The sequence below is a fragment of the Camelus ferus genome, chromosome 12, assembly GCF_009834535.1.
Source record: "Camelus ferus isolate YT-003-E chromosome 12, BCGSAC_Cfer_1.0, whole genome shotgun sequence".
NCBI classification, from domain to species: domain Eukaryota; kingdom Metazoa; phylum Chordata; class Mammalia; order Artiodactyla; family Camelidae; genus Camelus; species Camelus ferus.
In genome coordinates, this window is record NC_045707.1 from 43,054,407 (window position 1) to 43,074,626 (window position 20,220).

Genomic DNA, 20,220 nt, shown 5'->3' on the forward strand with positions numbered 1-20,220 from the left:
AAGCTTGGCGGGCCCACTAGACAACCAGGTGGGCTGGTGATGTGTGTTGAGGAAGTGTCAGTATGTTGACATTCTATACAGATCACTAAGGGAATGAACAAAGGGAGTGAGAAAAGAAGCAGACCAAGGTCTGCACCTTGGGCCATCTGCTATTTAGAGATTGAGAGTATGAAAAGGAATCAAAAAAGAAGACAGAGAAAGAGAGGCCAGAGAAGTAGAAGGAAAATGAGGAGTATGGTCCCAAAAATCAAGGAGGAGGGTTTCAGGTCAGAGGTAGAAACTGAACTTAGCAAGTTGGAGGTCCTGGGTCATCTTGACACATCAGTCGAGGGACGAATGAACACCTCATTGGAATGAGTTAATGAGAGAATTGGGGACCCCAAGTACCGACGTGAGGAGTTTCACTGTGTAGGGGGACAAAAAATAGGTTGGACGAAAATCAGGTATTTCATGCTTTAATGCCTTGAAGGTTCAGGCAGATGATATAAATGAGTGAAGTGGTATGTTATGCTAGGATATGGTGCAGGAAGTGGAGAAATAAAGAGTAAATGTCCTGCCTAAAGATGTTCTAATAAAAATAGAAACAAATAATAATGTGTCAAAGGCCATCTCAAGGCCACCAGTTTGCAACACTTGGACTAAATGATCTCCAAGGACCCTTCCAGTCTCCAGTTCTACAAATCTAAGCCATGAGGAAAAATAAAGTCCAGGTCATGTAATGTTGAGCCCCTAAGCTATTAATAGTCCTGCTGTCTTCTGACCTGGAGCTAAGCCTTTGTCGTGACTCTCCCAGGATTTGTGATAGAGTCCCTTTTGCTCTTAACCTGCTGGTAAAAGCTGGAAACCAGAGTTGTAAGATGAAGACTTCTCAGCACCAGTGTCCATCCAACTGAACAGACAAATACTGATTAAGCAACAGCTCTATATGCCAGGCACTGTGTTAATGACTATAACATTTGAGACCATCCCTGCCTTCAAAGAGTTTATGGATTAATGGGCAGTCAGACAGGTGAACAGACACGTGGTGTTGTGCTCTAGCACAGAGAAGCATGGCGTGGGTCATGGAGGGTGCAGCTGACCCAGGTTGGGGGAGCAGGATCAGGACGGCTTAAGGAAAAAAAAGAAAATTATGCCTAGGCTGAGTGTTGCAGGACTTACTGGAGTTAGAAAGCCCAGCAAAGGGAGGGGAAGTATAGTTCAAGGGGTAGAGCGCATACCTGGGTTCAATCCCCTGTACTGCCATTAAATAAACAAACAAAGAAAGAAACAAACCTAATTACTTCCCGCCCCCTCCAAATAGTAATTAAATAAATAAAATTTATTTTAAAAAAAAGGAAAGCCCAGAAAGAGGAGACAGTTATAAACATGACCACGTGCAGGCAGTCTAATGGTGTGTGCTGAGGCTGCCAGCGCAAGCTCTAGGTATTGCTGGACTCAGAGGGGTGGTGAACACATGCTCTTAAGCCTGTCTTGGTTCCTAATCTCAGCTGTGCCACCTACTGATGACCTTGAATAAATTTCTTAACCTCTCTGCCTTAAAGTTTCTCTGTCTCTAAAATGGAGATTATACTGGTACCTACTTAGTAGGGCTCTGATGAAAATTCAATGTGTTTAATAAAGCATCTAGAAGTGTACCTGGTACCAAGGAAGTGCTATATGTTTGCTGTTATTATCAGGGAAAGCTTTTGAGCGGAACAGTTTTTCAGGCAGAGAACTGGTGGAAGGAAGTTAAAGGCAGAGAGAGTCGCACAGGCAAAAACACCAGGTCACGGCATCCCTGGAAATGGGTTCCAGTGAGGACAAACCAGAGCTGAGGCTATAGATGTAGACAAGGTCAGGATCATATGCTTCTCTCTTCCTTTGCTAGTAAGAGTGACTTGGGCAGGAAGAACTGGAGGTTAGCTCTGACCAAACCATAGGGAAACAGTTGGTGGCAGGGGCTGGAGTTAGGAGAGTTGCTCTTATAGGGCAATAAACAGGACAATCATAGAACAAACTTGTAACCTGTCTGCTTCACACACAAACAACTATACGAAGCATTATGGAGAATTCTCATTTGGCATGGATCCAATGGCTCACTGACCCTGGTTAAGTTATCTTCTGTTTAAAAGACCACAATTCCCAAATTGATTATAGTCCAGGTAGTGCATTAATTTCTTATAGCAAAAGTAATTCAACTCATGCCCCTTCTCCTCCTAGGGAACCACTCACTACGTTTTTATTCAGCAAATATTTGGGGAAGGATTTATGCTCAATCTCAATGTGTAGATCAGTTTCTTGGGGTAGTACCATTTACATTATTGCCAGGACCAAGTACATCCAAATCCCCTCAGGCTGTGTAATGCTTTCTATAGGTCCCTGAAGACTCTGGAATCATCTGTTTCATCATCTTGACTCTTCGGTTCTACAAATACAATGACAGCTGTTCCTCACACAGACATACATCCATTTTTTAACCCCAGAATCAAGCAGTAAACAGTTTTATAGTTAGTAGTCCAAGAGAACTTTGGCTAGGATCTTATCATTAATGTAAAGTTCATCAGCAATATAGCACAGTTAAGAGAAAATCTACTGCAGGGTTTTCATCTCCAGATGGTAGTGATGGGGGTGTCATTGAAATCCCGTAGCCCTTCCTCAATTCTCCATATGTTGACAGAGAGCTCGTGCAGACATCTCCATAAATGTTACTGCTGTGTTTTAAGACTTCTGCCAGCATTTTGCCTTACCGTTTTCTGTGATTTTCAGATTTGGCTACTTCAAGGGCTAGAATGCTTCTTTGTTACTTCATGTCTTTGGATCACATGTTGGCATTGCTCCACTGGAGATTATTGGATCTATGATAAACAAAACCATACGAAAGTCAGAAATATTGAACAAATTGGCTGCAGAATGCTTCTCTTGTGTCAATGAAGACATTTGGAATACTTTTGGCTTCATTGATGATTCTATTACTGTTTTATCATCACAGTCAAACTAATTTTAAGTGCACTATTTACTATAAGTTTCTACAAATTTATTAAAATCCACTGGATTCTTTCCTCTGCTGATTTACACATTGCTTTATAAATCTGGCAATTTGCAGTGACACTGTTTCTGGGGTATCCCATCTCTTCCTCTCCCAATTAGATTAAGTTTTCCATTTACTCTGAACTGTCAACATATTCTCAGTATTTTCCATTAAAGCTAATTCTTCTTCTGCTTGTTTGGGTTCCTGATGATTAAATGCATTTCTGGTGCCGACAAGCTACATCCCTTGCTCCTTTGTAATGCTGTCCCACTTCCTCCTTTTGTTTACTATAAATGTTTAAAATATCATTATCAACAAGAGGAAACATTTATTGACTGTCCGTTCTGTGGTAATGATGTTATGCTAAGTAAAATGAGGATATATAGAAAAGGAAGAAAGATCACTGTTTTTACACTATGTGTGTGTGTGTGTGTATGAGTGAGAAAGTTCACTTCCTTTAACAGTCTCCCTTATTTAAAGCAACTGTATCTCCTTTTAGCCTCCTTCCTTTTGAATTCTAAATGCCTTTTTTGTTATTGTTTTGCTGATAGAACTTTGTTCAAAAAGCACAGATAGGTACAGGATCTGTCAGGAAAAGAGTTAAAAATCCTCTACTTTCCCAGCTAACTGTGGCCCACAGGCTGCTAATTAGCTTGATGGATCAGCACCTGGTCTGGTTATGAATGCTCAGAAGCCCATTGGCTGCTGGCAGCTGATTCCTGACTCCCTGAGGTTTGGAGATGTATCAGCCTGAGCAAAGAGAGCTGGCACTTGCTTAAAGGGTAGCTGTAGCCAATTATTCATGCGCTCCTTTGGACCTGACTGAGCTGAAGGAAGAACCATGCTTTCAGACACACTTGAGGCAGGCTGTTCTTGCACAATAGGTTGCACCTACCTGGCGCATTTTTCCTTTTTGGTGTCATTACAGTACAATGACTAATATCAGTACAATCCTACAATTATCTAAGGGATAACTGAGTTATGCTATATTCTTTTTCGTATGTTCTTATTCTTCCTCCCCTTTTCTATTTTGTATTCCCTAGCAAGTTCTTTTAAGTCAGTTTTCTTATTCCTTTGATTTCAATGGGGACTTTAAAATATACATACATGCACTTTTTTCATATTGGTTTAAATGATACTGAAACTAGATATTCTGCTCAAGTTTCATTGACCAGGGAAACATCAACCAATAGGGCATGGATCTGTATCTCTGCTTTGCCGCTTAGTAGCTATGTGACCTCAGGCAAGGTTCTTGGCCTCTCTGAGTCTCAGATACCTTATCTGTAAACTGGAGAGCCTAATTTCCTACATCAAAGGGTCACTGAAATAATTATACAACATCATCTTAGCTTCCTTCCCTTAATAGTTACTACTCACATTGATTAACCCTCAACATTTGAGTGTCCACTAAGTGCAGAGACTGATAGTGGGGCTTATAGAAAGATATAAACTAGAATACGAAGTGAGTACTCACAGGAAACAATAATGTTATAATCCATCATCAGCTCTACACTCATCTTCCTGCACACACGGCCACTTGTCTATTTTCTGTCTATTTCATTTGTGCGAACATGGATGGGAATCTCAATACCTCTTTGAGATCCACCCTCCACCCCATTAATCTAATCACACACAAAAGCATGTCAATCACTTAATCTTTACTGAAGATTTCATGAGGATGGGAAGGTGGAGGTGTTTACAGCACACACCCAACACAAACAAATGTGTTTAAATCCCCATTCAACACTTCCATTCTCTAAAGCCTTTATTGTCACTACTGTTCTCTTCCTCTACTTTGCCCTCCATGACTCCTCTTTATTACCTTCCTCCCAGGAACCAAGTAAACTGCTCTGCCTGTTACAAGTGCAGAAGTTAAGCAACTCTCTTGAGTTACCTGAGTATGCCCACAGGGGCCTCTGCCTTCTCCTCAAGCACTTATCAGAATATTTCTTCCAAACAAATACAGTGATAAAGTAACACAGGTGAATGAAGTTTTCTCTGTCTCTCTACATACACACCATCTTATTTAACTCTCACAATATCCTTGTGAAATCGATTTTATTGTACCAATTTTATAGGTGAGAAAACCAAACCTCAGAGAAGTTAGGGAACTACCCCGATATGTAAGCTCTACTTTGTATATGTGTTGTAAGGATTAAGCAGAATGACATATTATTCAGTACCTGTCTCAGTGCAAATCACAGAGATGCCAACGATGGTATCCACTAGCAGGAGTGCAAACAGCAGAAGATGTAATAGTAGCGACATCCTTGTCCTATCTGGCTTGCACGGCTAGCACAATGAATGTTGATGACAGGCCAGTTACAAAGTTTGCAGGATCCAGTCTCCCCTTCCGACAGGTCCATCACCTCCATCTACAGCAGATGAGTGACTCCCTGTCCCTGCCAAGGACTAACTATCTCTAGGCCAGGATGTACTTGGTATTTGGGCTGGTCGTGAGTGAGAGGCCTCTGTCAAGTCATCCGCCACATTGCCCACCAAACACATCATGAGTTGCAGCTTGGAGATGGCTGTAGGCTTGCTTACCCCAAGAAGCCACAGGGTGGGTGACCATCCACACCAAGACCGCCCATTACCTCTAGGTGTGGAAGGAGAGTGAGGGCTGAATGAAGGCCAGCCCCTGCCCCATCCTTGTCAATGCCACTGATTGCTACCCCAGGCAAAGGACAGCAGCGGTTGTGGAGTGAGCCGGGGAGGGGCCGGAGGCAACTGGGGAGGCCCTCGGCAGCAGGAGGTGGAGAACAGCCAGCCAAAATCTCCTCCTGGGAAGGCAGGACCACATGTAAGCTGAGGTTCTACCAGCACTTGCTTCAGAGTCCCATCACACTTCATTTACAAACACAGATCTGATGTTAAAATTGTTTAGAATTACAAGACTGCAACTGCAGAGCATTAAGCCAAACTTGGGGCCCTTTGGAGAACGAAGCCCTATGGGACAATACATACTCATGAAGCCAGCACTGATCAACAATGAATATCAAGTGCTTCAAAGACATTTAATGCTGTATAAATGTAAAGCATTATTGCTGTAATCACCGCCAGGCGATAATATTCGGCCCTAGCAACTCTGTTGGCATTAAATTAGAAGCCCCAGATTTGTAAGAGCAAAGGAAATCTCTGATATATTTGTTTTCCCCCCAGGGAGGAAAAAGGTTCCCAGCTCTTTCAGCTAACAGTGGTTATGCATTCTGAGTGATAGGAAGAAACCAGGGTTTTCAGGGAGCACCCCTGTCCTTCCCACAAATCTCGCTTATAATAAATATGCCAAGGCGGAGATCTTGACTCCTCCTCAGATCAGAATTGTGAATCCTCCCTTCTAAGCAGGAAAAGACTCCCACCCAGAACTTCCACATCTGCTCCCCTCCACCATCCTCCCCAGGCCTCCAGGCACGTGGGATTCTGTCACATACCACCCATTAACTCAGAACTTGAAAATCTGGGATGTCCCAGTGCCTTGGGTACCTTCTAGTCCTGCAGGTCAGATTGGCCTACAGCACCCCACTACACCCACGTTATACATAGATTTGACTTCACACATTTCAATGTGGCAGATCTGCAAGAGCATTTTTTATATTTATAAGAGCATCCAGTGATTTGGAATAAACCACTTATTAAACAACTTCCTTGTCTACATCATAATTAGAAAAAAAGCAGCTTAAAGAAAGGGGAGAAAATGCAAATTAGAACATTCTCACCCTCCATACCCACTAGGGACCCATTTAGAGCAAAGCAGTAATTTACTAAATGATAGCCTAATGGCCTGAAAGAGTTAATGTGGCTTCATACATTATTTCCACCCAGAGAGTCATTTCTGCCCTCCAGGGATGGTGGCTCATCCTATCCTTGGTCCTGACAGCACACAGACCTAGCAGATGAAGGGGATTCTCACAGCACTGCACTACAGACCCCACCTTAGTGTTCAAAGATGGAGAGGGGGATGAAAGTTTCTTGAGGAACCTCCTGTCCCACTTCACCCCCACCCCCACCTAGAAACTCCAGGGAGCCTGTGTTCCTTTCTTCCGGGGGTCTTTCCTCATGAGCCAATGAGGGTGAAAACAGCATTATCACCAGTGCAAGAGAGGGGATGTTTTAAGAGCAAAGCTGTTATCAGTCACTGTTCTGACACAGGTTACTTCATAGCGTCTTGCCCAGTGCAGTTGCTGCAGTATCCTGGGAAGATACACAAGGCTTGGAGTTAGGAGTTTTGAATTTCAGCCATGGTTCTATTATTTCCTAGCTGTGTGTCCTTGAGCAAGTCAGCGAACTTCTCGGGGACCCAGTTTCATCATCTATGAAATAGAAACAGTACCAGTCAACCAACCTCTGGGTTGTTGTTTAGAGGGTTAATTGAGATACCATGTGAATGTATTTTGTCAACTAGAAAATATCTTATAACTGCTCGTTATCTAGGGAGACTGCATGGTATAAGGAAGAAATCATGGATCTCAGAGCCAGACATCTTGAATTTAATTCTAGTGCTGTTTGGTCTTGGAAAAATTACTTAACCTCTCAGAGCCTCTACGATGTCTTCATCTGCAAAAAAGATGGGTCTAAAGTAATAATAACAACCCTCCAGGGTTGTTGAGGTAATGCACATAGAGGCCTGGTATGTAACAGGTATGCAAGAAATATGTTTCTTCTCTTCCTGCCTCTTTCCCTTCAAGAAACATCTTCCACAGGTGTGCACTCTCTTTGGCTCTAGGACCTCAAAGTCGACTCTTGTCTCCTGTGGCTCTTTTCAGGCAAACTGCTACATCCTCACGCTGAGTTCTCTGGCTGCTCTCCTCTACCTCCCAGGGTGTTGACAGGAAGAGAAAAGGGAGAACCCAGTCTTGAGGGCTAAGCATAAACATGTTATTCTTACCCATACCCATGTGACAAAAGTCTAGGCAAATACTATTCTTGGTGATTTCTCAATTAACACTGAATCAGATTCCATTAAATTTTTTAAAAATGTATAGAGCTATCACATGCCCTTGGAAACATTGACCCCATTGGTTTATTACCTCTTCAGATAGTGATCTCCTCAGACAACTAGCAGAACCTTCATTTTTCCCCACGCAGTGTTGTTCCTCCCATTTTTCATCATGTGTCTAATTACCAGAGGTCCTCCTAGACTCCACCTTTTCTCTTGCCCTCACCCTCCATTCAGTCGCAAAGTCTTTGAGGTGTTACACCTTTATTTCTCCAGATCCATCCTTATCTGCCTTATCCCCACTCCCACAGCCCTTACTGATCATTTCTTACCTGGATTTCTGCAGTGACTTCTAAAATAATTTTTATCAGAAGGTTGTTTTGAGAGTTGAATGAGCATAACATAGCACATGGCCTCTGGCCCCTACTAGGTACAAAATAAATGGTAACTCTACGAAAGTTTCAGGGAAAAGGTTTCAATTAGTTCAAAAAGACTTTTATATCAGTAAAAGCCCCGACAGTGAGATAGGCTTCTTCAGTTGGTAATGAGCTCCCTGTCACTGGAAGAGTTCGGTCTTGATTGAATTAATCTTTCTTTTTTTTTTTAATTGAAGTATAGTCAGTTTACAATGTTGTGTCAATTTCTGGTGTACAACACAATGTCATACATGGATATACATATATTCATTTTCATGTTCTTTTTCACCATAAGCTACTATAAGATATTGAATATATTTCCTGAATAAATCTTTCATTAGAAGTTACAGAGGAGATTCAAACATCAGATGGGAGGTTGGGGTAGATTATATTTAAGTTCCCTTCTGAGTAGGTCAGGACACTTTCAATTACAAGTGCCAGAAACCCAACTCAAAATGACTAAAGCAAAACAAGGAATTCACTGGCCCCCAAAAGAGAGAAAGTCCAGAGGTTTCATGCAGGACTGGATCCAGAATCTTGAAAGCTATTACTGGAATCCCTCAGTCTCTCACTCCATACCTCTGCCCTGCTTCCTTTGCACTGGCTTCACTCTGGGACAGACCCTTCTCACAGGATGGCCATTGGCAGCTCCAGACATTAAGCTCAGCACCCTGGCAATGACAGTGTCATCAACTCTGAAACCTTAGTGAAGACAGTGCTCCTCTTTCCGAATATTTCCAAAAGAGTCCTGGTCCTGACCCTCCCTGAATGAACCACTGTGGCTGTGTGATGGAATCCTTTGTTAGGCCAGTGGATCATGGGTCCTCTTCATGGTCAGATCTTTTAGGACTGTCTAGAATTTCATGGCTGAGGGCTGAGAGGTTGGTCCCCAGTGAAAATTCAAACTATAGGTAACAAAAGTAGAAGGAATGGGTTTTAAGCAAGAAAAAACAGTGAACATCAACCATACCTTCCTATCCTAAGAATCAATGATTCCAACCCCAAATTAGTATTTTAATATAATTAATATTAGTATAATTACTGTATTAATATAAATATAATTAATATTGTTATAATTAATAGTTTAAATTAGTATCAAGTACTTATTTTTAGTATTTATTTTGTAATTTTTTCTCCCTTTGTCCCTCTAGTATATTTCAGTACCCTGAATGTGCATTGCTAGAGAATTAGCATAATGATATATATAATCACCATCAAATGAGAGGCTATTTTGTCCTCCACAAAATCCTGTGGAGAAAAAAAAAAACTTTATTATGTGTCTACCACCCAGAAAGTTACCATCCACGCTCAGGTACATGGACTCTTCCTCACACAGCTGATACACACACTAGAAGGTCCTATGGGAATAAACCTTGTTATTTAGTTCAGTTGGTAAGTTGGAGTAGACTCTTGATTCTAAAGGCTTATGAATTAATATTAAGGTGTCCTTAATTCTTTGGTTAAAAAATTTTTGTGCTCTGGGTATTGTGCTAGATTTTTACATGGGTGCACACATTTAATCCTTAAACAACATCCTTACAGAACAATTATCCCTATTTGACAGATGAAGGAACTGAGGTACAGCAAGCTTAAAAACTGGCTCAGGGTCTAAAACCAGTAAATGATAGAGCCAGACTTGAACCCAGGTCAGACCCCACAGCCTTTCTCTGTGCATTATACTACCTCCTTAAGGTCTCCAAGTATGAGTCTCCACTATGCTCCAAATTGTATTTTTCTGAAGCAAAAATCAGATCTCATGGCCTGACTCATTTAAAGGGAGCTGTCCTGGGAAATCTGGAATGTATAGCCACTTAGTGAAACAGACATCCAGATCAGATTATTGGAGCGTTCTCTTCTCATGGCTAACCTTGAAAGTTGCTGCGAGTGTTGAACACAGCTGCTCAGTTGGTTAAAGGTGTTAGAAGGATGAGGTACCTAACACCTGTGCCGTGCAGCTGAAACTGATTCTCAGGGGCTGCTTGTAAGCAAAGGGTGCAAGTGAACGTCTTAGTAATGGCTCAGTGGAGCTGTACATGGCTCAGGCCTTGGATGTAGTTAGCAACCAAAAAAAGTCCCTAGGTCTTAATTTGGAAGGCTGGGGCAGAGCATTTCTGGCAGATGGGCCTCAGTGTTTACATTCATTCCCCCTGGATTCCAAGCCTACTTGACTTCAGGAAAAAGCATAAGTCCCTTCTGCTCTGCATTGTGTTAGCTTGGTAGTTAAATCTGCAAATATGCCAGTGGTTAATAGGTAGTCTATAAGTTGTTTTAAATTTGCTATCCAAATAAAGAAAATTTTCCACAGCAAAATGATGATCATGCAATAAGAATAATTAAATCTATGAGCATTGGAAAGTGGCCCATGCCTTACTTGTCTCCTTAACGACAAGCAAGCGCTGAGTATAAGGGAGAGCCCTACTGCTCCTGCAGTGAACATACACCACCAACAGCCAAACATGCCCGAACGCCACTCAGAGCCTTCCCCGATGCCTACCTCTTGTGCAGCTCCTTGACTTTGTTGCTTTGCCATTATACAGACTCTTTCTTTCTGACTCATGTGCCTTGTCCTCTATTTACACATACCAATTTTTTTGTGTGTGCAAAATTTAAAGCCCTGCTTTCTACATATTGGAAGGTAAAATTCCACAATATCATGATTATAAAACCATATTCATAGTACTCCCATCTCTATATTAGCTTAGTTCTGAAATACCTTTCTATTAGAATCTTGTTCGTGTAGTTAAAAAGATTTATTTGGGAGTGAGGTTACCCAGAACTTTTCCGTCCTAGCCAGTAGGCCATGTATCATCCCACATTGTAAAATGGAAAATGTGGGTGCTGTCCGGAGTTCTGACCTCAGACTTTCTCTTTCATAATTTTACATGTGGTTCAAGTTGATGCCAGTCTACTCCCAGACCCTCCAAATACCAGGAATTAGTTGAGAGAAAATCGTATTTCTTGCCCTCACCTCTCTTCTCAGCTCCAGATTTATACTCTATCTGCTTTCTGCATGTGTCTATTTGTAGAGCAGCTAAAATTCAACATGTCTCAAGCTTTCTTTCAAGTGTTCAGTAAGTATTCACCTAATGCCTATCTGGGGTTGGGAGCTGAACGTAAATAGTCACTTAAGCAAGGTCCTTGACTACATGCAGTCATATGAGGAGATCCATAACTAAACAAGTAATTACCCCCAAAGTGATCAATGCTATAGTAGGGGAAGCAATATATTAGGAGAAGCAAAGTTACTGTGAGAGCAAAAGAATTTTGTCTAGGCTAGTACAGAAACAAGGGGTGTATTCAAATTTTCCTGGAGAAAGATACATGTCAGTTGAAATCCATAAGGATTTCCATAAGGAATTACCCAGAGAAAGAGTTCCATAAAGTTACAGTCCACCTCTACTCTACCTTCCTATCCCTGAGCACCCAACTCAATATTTGAAATCATAAGCATTCAATAAATCTTGGTATAATAAGAAGTATTTTTATATCACTACCTTTTTAACAAATCACTAATATGGTGACTATGCAAGAAATCGACACATTATAACTGACTATACTTCAATTTTAAAAATCACTAATATAGTATAAAGGATCATGGGACAGTTTTCCCTAGCAAATACACACACAAATACACAATTCAAAACATGTTCAAAGGTAAGATTGACTTCAAATCAACCAGAGTTTTAATATAAAGTCAAGTCAGAAGGTTTTCATTTTCAATCTCTCTCATTTCCTCATCAACTTTTAGTCCTATTTACATCTGAGACTGCCTCCCTGGACTTTGCTTACTGATCTAAGATATTTCCAGCTTTAAGTTTTGTAAGCTCGGCATTATAATTCTGAAGGACAGAGGCAGCTTCTACTTAAGTAGGTTTGTGCCATGCCTGCTGATTAATGGTACCTTTGAAGTATTTTTTCTTTGCTTAAAAATGTTCCCCAAAATATAGGGGTAGGGGATTAAGAGGTATAAACTATTAGGTATAAAATAAGCTACAGGGATATATTGTACAACACAGGGAATATAGCCAATATTTTATAACAACTATAAATGGAGTATAACCTTTAAAATTGTGAATCACTGTATTGTACACCTGTAACTTACATAATATTGTACATAAACTATACTTCAATAAAAAAATGCTTAAAACAAAATCCATAAAATATAACAACACAGAATACTAAGATAAGCTAACACTGAGACAAGAAATATCTTTTACTTTAACATTCTTAAATACAGAGTATTTCTTCCTCCAAGAATCTCAAGACAGTTTTCTTTTGTATATAATTCTAGTTGGCTTAAGACCCGCAGTCAGAGATGAATCTGTATTACACCATAGAATTCTATGGTTGATCCATGAAAAACTGATCTTCCTAGTTTCAGATGCTAAATCTATATAGGTCTATCAAAAAGGAGTGCCTGCCTTTTTGTTCACTGTCTTCCTATCTCAGGAAACTGTCCTCATACTAGATTTGCATGATTCCCCTACATAGCCCCAGATGGAACAATCAACACCCTTGGCACGTTTCCTTGTTGAAATTTTACTCAACATTTAATCCCTTCTTGCTTGGGGTTACTAGCACTGAAGGTAGCAGGTGTCTATCCCTACTCTACCTCAGAACTCTAAGACATTTTTATCAGAATGCATACCTCAGTGCCATGAATATGAGAGATGTTGAATAAAGGTTTTTAAAAAACATTTTAGTTCACATTTTTGGAGTGCTTTTTATGTGCCAGATACTACAGTTAATTCTTTACAACATATGTAAGTTAGGGTTCAATGAGAGAATCAGAACCAGTAGGAGATATAAACTAAGAGATTTATTGCAAGGACTTGACCCATGTGATTGTGAGGACCAGCTGGGCAAGTCTGAAATCTGTAGGGCAGGCCATCAGGAAGGGTAGGCTTAAACTCTTTGGCAGGGGCTGAAACTGCCATTCACAGATGGAGTTTCCTCTTCCTCGGGGAAATCTCAGTTCTGCTCTTAAGCCCTTTCAACTGATTGAATTGGATTATCTAGGATAATCTCCCTTAGATAAAGTCAACTGATTATGGACTTTACTTACATCTACAAAATACCTTCACAGCAATACCGAGATTAGTGTTTGATTAAGTAACTGGAGACTATAACTTAGTCAAATTGGCACATCAGAAAGACATGGGTAATCTCATTTCCTCCTCACCTGAACTCTGTGGAGTAGTTTCCTTTATTATCATATTCATTTTACAAAGTGGAAAGGTGAAGCTAGAAAACGTTAAGTAACCTACTCAAGATAACAAAACTGCTAAGTGCAATAGCCATTACTTGAAACCAACAGGTCTATTTCCAAAGTTGGGAGCTTAAGTATTTGCATAGTACTACCACCGAACTTGTAACTCTGTTCCTCTAGTCTGTACAAAGGACTCATATCAGTGTTTTAGATATCTCTTTGAAATGTTACCACCATCTTTAGACTTCTGGAGACTAGAATATTCAACATGGTCTTCTGGATAATTTTTAATGCAAATTGGAGAATCTCAAATGTTAGTCCTTTCTAAATACAAAACTGCTGTTCTTAAATAAGCAATTTATATCAGGAGGGTGGCATACTTGATGACCGTAATGGAATGAATGCTTTAAATTTACTGGAGATACAAGGAGTTTGGACATTGGTACTATAAGAGTTTTTTTCTAAATTGTCTTATGTTTCTAGAAACAATGTATTACTTAATATAACCAGAGTATTAAAAATAAGATATAGATACCCTCTCAGTAAAAGAACATGAGACTACATATCATTTATATTTTAAACAGTATGAATTGGAACTTGACTGATTTTTAGCAAAAATGTAACTGAAGGAAAAACTAATTCTGACATTGAATATCCTGGGTCACCACAGTATCATGGTAAATGTCTGAACAAATGGCAAGAATTCATGGTTTTGCTCTGATTCTAATTAGGTTAGGTCCTTGGGCACGTGGCTTAACCATTCGAGGTATCAAATTCCTTTTCTACAATATGAGAGAGTTTCAGAAGGTGACTTCTTACATTCTTTATGCTATTCTAAAACATAAAAATGTCTAAAATTTCAACTACAGATAGGGCTATTCAGTGCCAAAGAGTAAAAAGCCATCATTCTGTGAATTATTTAATGTTTTTACCCCAACCAGTAGGAGATTATACTGATAAGACCTTTACATTTTAGTACGCATACCTGGAGGTCATCACCAAATTTCATTACTGCCATGCTGAAATTAATTTCCAAGACCATCATATTTAATTTAATCAGTGAGTTGATTGTGCTGAATGGAACATCAAAGACAGCCACCATGGACAGCAACTTTCCCTCCCATCTCCCTCAAAAAGATTTTTTCATTAGTCAAGTACAAATGCTGACAGAGAATTAGATTCCATCACTTTCTAGAGATATTGCAGACACACAAATAGCCTATAGCCCCCAAATGCCTCTAGAGTGCAGAGAATTCAACACAATACAAAAAATGATAGTACAACTCCTTTCTAAAGAGCCTGCAGTTCATTGCTAACAAACGATATTGTTGCCAGAGAACAATACCAAAAAGAGAATGATGCCCTGAGAAATGTTATTCTTCCATTATTTGCAAGATTGGGAAGCCAAGAAAACACCTATTCTACCTCAAGCCACATGTGTTTGGATTGCAGAGTGAGAAATAGAACTAGATGGCCTGACTTCCAAACCCACCAGAAGTTTGCTGATCTCAAAAAAGATACATCCAAACATGCTGCAGGGAAGGAGGCAAGTCATGTTCAGTAAAGAGTACACCAGTCAAGAAGGCAAGTTGTGTCCAATCTGTTTCACTTTCTATATGTGTAAGCCTCATGAACTAATGTAAATAAGAAATAGTTTCTATATGACTAAGGGCTCATACTCTGGAGACTGACAGGCCTGAGTTTATATCCTATCCCCGTCCTTTGCTAGCAGGGTGGCTTCAGAGTATACTGTTCTCCTGAATGTTGCCAAAGTAGACAATGACATGACAGTAGACAAAATGGTGGACATTTAGTGTTTCTTGTTTAAGAAAGTGAATGTTGTCCCGTAACTACTGGTTGCAGATCCAAGGCTTTTTCCCCTTATCTGTGAAGTGAGGATGATAATAAAACCTACCGCATAGAGTTGTGAGAATTAAATGAGATAATTCACAGATGCCTGGCAAATCCTAAGTGCTCAGTAAACATTACTTATTATTTTAAACATTGATTAACATTTCTATTTCAGTGTCTGATGTTTTACAGTTGATCAAAATCGTTGTTTTCTTTGGTTTTAAGACAACAGATGCACATTCTAGAAGTTTAGAAAGTGTATGTGCCTGAACAACCGGTTGATTCTGAGAACTGTTTGGAATTCATCATAATGTTATACATTTCCTTAAATACTTTTATTTAGAGTTCCTTCATTCCAACCTATTTTCACAGACTGTTTGGGTGCTGTTACCTTGTTTTCAGTCATTGATTATCCCCTGTGGGAATCTGTGGTTCGTATCCCAGACTAAGTGGGCAACTCAGGCTTTTGGATGGAACACTGAAACACCAAGGAACTGAAGTGCGTGGGTTGCTAGATATGTTCATTCAAATGTTATGGTACTAGGCGGTCTGTAAGCCACACGTTATTTTTATTTATTTATGGCAAGGAAACACCATTGGGATTTAAAAATATGTACGAAAGAAAAGCCTCGTCGTTTAAGGTCAGATGTACTTCATTTAATTGGCATAATTTTGAAAAGAAACCTTTGCAAAAGTAAGTTTCTACAACTGTTGACTGTACAACGGTAACTTTTGTGGGAACTGGGGGTGGGAATGAGGGGTGTTTGAATCAGATAAAATCTTACTCAAATTCTTAACCATGACCCTCCAAGTCTACCGGGGGCCGATCACTGCCCTCTGAGAGCAGCTGGAACAGTCGCTCAGGGTAGTGCCACCACCAGTCACTCAAGCTGAGGACTGCTGTGGCTTCTCGTAAGTGGTGAACTCGAAGCAGCTTGGTTAGTGGGAGGAAACTCGAAGTGGCCTCGGGGGATAGAGCAGGACCTGCCTTTTCCCCCCTTCCTCCTCTTCTCCCTAGCGGCGGCGACCGCGGTGACGGCGGCGGTGGCGGCTACTGCCACTGCTGCTGCCGAGCTGGTCACCTGGGCGCCTAAGGAGCTGCTTGGCTGCTGCCTCTGCGGCGGCCTCTCGGAGTGCGAGGAGGGGGTGGCGAAGAGCGAGATATCCATAGTAACACAGGATGCGCCGGGCGCCGAGCTGGAGCGAGTGCGGGAGGAGGAAGCCCCCGCGCACCGGCAGCCCGTGGTGCTAGGTGCCCTGCAGCCCCCGCGCGCCGTACCCGAGCCCGCGTCGCTCTCGCACTTAGGGTCCGACTGAGTGGTAAGCCCTCCTGGCAACTAAGCCAACACCTCCCACCCGCCCCGGCCGCCCACTCTCGGGAAGCAGCCGCAGAACAATAGAGAGCGCAGCCAGCCGCCTTGGAGACCGCGCTCGGGGGAGGACGCGCCGCAGATGCCGCCGCCGCCCGGGTTGGCGCGCGCCGCGTGGGGCCGGGGCGCGTGCGAGGGCGCGCGGCGGGTTGGGGGCGCCGCGGGGGGCGCGCGCGCGGGCCCGGGGAGCTCGCGGGGAGAACCCTGCGCTCGGTGCGGAGCGGCCAGGCTCGGCGCCTCTCCTGCCCCTCCTCGGCGCTCTCGCCCTCGCCTCGCCGCTCTCATTTGCTGGGAGCGCCCAGAAAGATGCTCAGAAGCAACGGCTAGCGGAGCGGAGGTTCCAGCCACATGTCCGCGTCCTCGGGGGCCGGAGCCCGCCAGCCCTCGCGGATCCCGGCTCGCAGCCAGCCCGCGGCCGCTGCCGTCGCTAGTTCCGAGCGGCTCGGGTGAGTAACAGCGTGGCTGCGGGCGGCGCAGGGCACCGCTCCCCAGCCGTCCACGGCCCCCGCTCGCCAAGATGCGGTTTCGAGAAGTGCTGCAGCTAGGGCAGGAGGAAAAAAGGAAGCCGGGTCTGAAAATCCAGAAAGGCTGCGGAAGGGGTTTGCTGGGGCATTTGTTGCAGCCAGGCTGGAGGTCTCCACTGTGTGGGTTTTTCTGTTTTTTTTTTTTTTTTTTTTTTTCTTTAAACGTGGTTTGGTTACTGGATTTCCCCCTCGGGTTGGGCGCATTTTCCCATTCCTTTCCTCTTCTTCGGGGTTGCAAAGGAGTTTGAAGCGGTAAATTGCCGGATGTCTTTCCAAATGATTTGACTTTCACGAGCAGATATTTTCCAGAGGTCATTTGTCTTCAGTATTAAAAAGCCATACCAACCCATGTAATTTCCAGGTGCGCTTTGAATCACCTTTCAGGACTAGCAGGAAGAATAGACGAAGGATTGGTGTTGAACGTGCCCTCTGTCCTCGTATTCTTTATACACTGATTAATCGAAGGGGAAAGTGGGCTTGGACTTTTCAATGCTACGCCTTGGAGAGCAGTAATACAGCAGCAGAGACTGCAATTTGCTGTTTTCGTAAAGGTCGGGTCAGCATTTACATTGAAATCCCAATTTCCGTGTTGTAACTTGGATGCAATTTTACTCCCGGCTAAAACTTGCCGAAGGCAAACAAGATGTTGTTTTTATAAGGATGCTGTCACCGCTGCGGTTGTTTGTTTGTTTGTTTGTTATTTGTTTTTTTTTTCCTCCAAGAAAACCAGCCGTCTAAAAACAGGAGCCCCTAAAACAAATGGGCAGCTCAGGGAAGCTTTGCATTTTCAGAGACTGGCCAGGAATGCTAGTCCTGGCTGCAGTTATTTCTCTTCCCTGAGTGTCTGAAATGTTAGTTTTAGAAGACTAAAAATTTTAATCCCGGTGCTGCAGATGTGCACCCAACATGTCGTATTGGTAGATAGAAGGCATGTGAACTTTGGGGTCCTCAATGATTCTAAAACCCTTACTAGATTAGGATACATGCAATGTGAACTCTTGCATCTGGAAAAATAGAACTAGAAGGAATAGTGTTGTAAGGGTAATGTGAGGAATTTAGATACAACTTAAAGACTTCTCAACGTTGACGCAAGTTACCAAGGAGTCTATAATTCTCTCTGGGAGTCTTTACATTAGGGTAGATTCACGTTGAAGTTCTGACCCAATTCCAAGCTGGTTTGGAGTTGGAAGTACGAGAGGAAAGGAGATTAGAAAACCTCCCAGAGGTTCTTTCCAACCTGTGTTCTTTGTACTTAGCAGATGAGCTGGGGCAAGGAGATGCCAGTGGTGTCTGGGTTATTTGAGTCCATAGTGTTGATGGCTCTGTGACAAAATAGGCTATAATGACTGTGTGCTGGCATTAATCCACTGTAAAGGCTTCTTCAAAAGTGTTCCGTTCTGTCATTGTGTTCTGTTAGTCCTGAATAGTGCTTGGTGTGATGGCAATGATCCTCTTGTACTCAGATGGAGGAGAAAGGAGTAACTGGTACAAGCGAAATTAAAACAGATGCATGCTACCTAGGAGACTTAGTGACATATCATTTAAAAAAAATGTTACAAAGACTTTTTTTAACTTCAGAATACAGGGGGAAATACGATGTTGGAAAAAGCAGTGAAGAGTCAATACTGCTTTTTCAATGATAGGAATTTTATCCTGTAGTAGCTAATCGCCAAAAGTTAATTTTGCTGCATTGGAGTTACTTTGCTTGATGCACTTTGGCGCTTTTAGTAGAAGTAATATTTTTTCTTCATCAGTGACAGTAGAGGAATAATATGTCCACGTATTAGGAATGAGAGACCCTATATTGTTACAGTTCCCCTGAGGGAGACCAGAGAGAGAGAGAACAAAGATTTTGCCTCTCCTTGGAGATCAAATCTCCATTAAAATACTTTTGAGATATAGGTACAGCATAATATAATGTTTAGTAAGATATTTGGGGGTAGCTAGTTTTTTTTTTTTAATTTGTAAGTGCATTTATTTGTCAGCAGTTTAAAATGACAATCACTGGATAGTTATTAACAATCTAAAAGTTTGTAGTTTTAACCAAATTTGTATACATGTATTGCATTCTGATACATTTCTTGTCTGTTAATCTACTGCATATGGTATAGTTGGTCTGAAATGTTAGGGAATGGCTTTCTTTAAAATAGTAATATTTGTTCAAAATTACTGTACATATTTTAAATAGGGTAAAAATTAGCAGGCATTGTACAGGAAAGGCATTCACAATATTCATTTGTGATGTTATCATCCTCTTTTAAATGTAGGCAAATATTTTCCAGTTTATTAAGTCATCTCATTGCATCATTCATTGAATAAGCATTTTTGAGTACTATGTGTTTTGAAGCAGGTTTACTCTTTCTCTAAATGGAAGGCAAACATGTTCTCTAAATATTACCTTGAAATAAATGTTTTGGCATTGTCAGTGTTTATAGCATTGGCAGAGTCTGTAGAAACACCAGGTAGATTTTATTGATGTTCTTATTTCTGACCAGATGCTAATGTCAACATATGTCACATTAATATCCATCAAGCCAGTTAAAGTCCCAGGAGAAATGAACAATTAGCAAAATTAATTAGAAGATCTGCTTGATAAAAGTCATTAATGACCATGAGTAAAACATTTATATTCCCATAGATATGTTTGATTTTTACACATTTTGGATTTATAGCAGTAACTCAGATTTAGCATTTACAAGTGTCACTACCAGTAATCAAAGTACAAGGTCTTCCATAGGCCACCAGTAATTAACAGAAGTGTGAACAGATTCCAAATATATTCATTGGTTACCCGTTTGTTTCCTTTCATGGACAGTAGCCAGTAACAAAGCATAAATGTTTGCTGTGGAATTTAATAGCATTGTATATCAGTAAGCCTTGGAAATAGTGTTGCATGCATATTTCTTT

The 20,220-nt window shown here is 41.4% G+C and overlaps 1 protein-coding gene across 8 annotated transcripts in view; it reads left to right on the forward strand.

Annotated features, from left to right (window-relative positions):
- Positions 1-20,220, forward strand: part of ANKS1B (ankyrin repeat and sterile alpha motif domain containing 1B) — an 860,521-nt gene that overhangs the window by 696,215 nt on the left and 144,086 nt on the right. The window contains exon 1 of one of the 8 annotated variants that reach the window (XM_032493570.1): positions 16,995-17,235. The exons of the other annotated variants lie outside the window; for them this stretch is intronic. The gene's annotated coding sequence lies outside the window, so the exon portion shown is untranslated. Of the gene's footprint in view, positions 1-16,994; positions 17,236-20,220 lie in introns of those variants that run through there. 8 annotated transcript variants of the gene reach the window in all.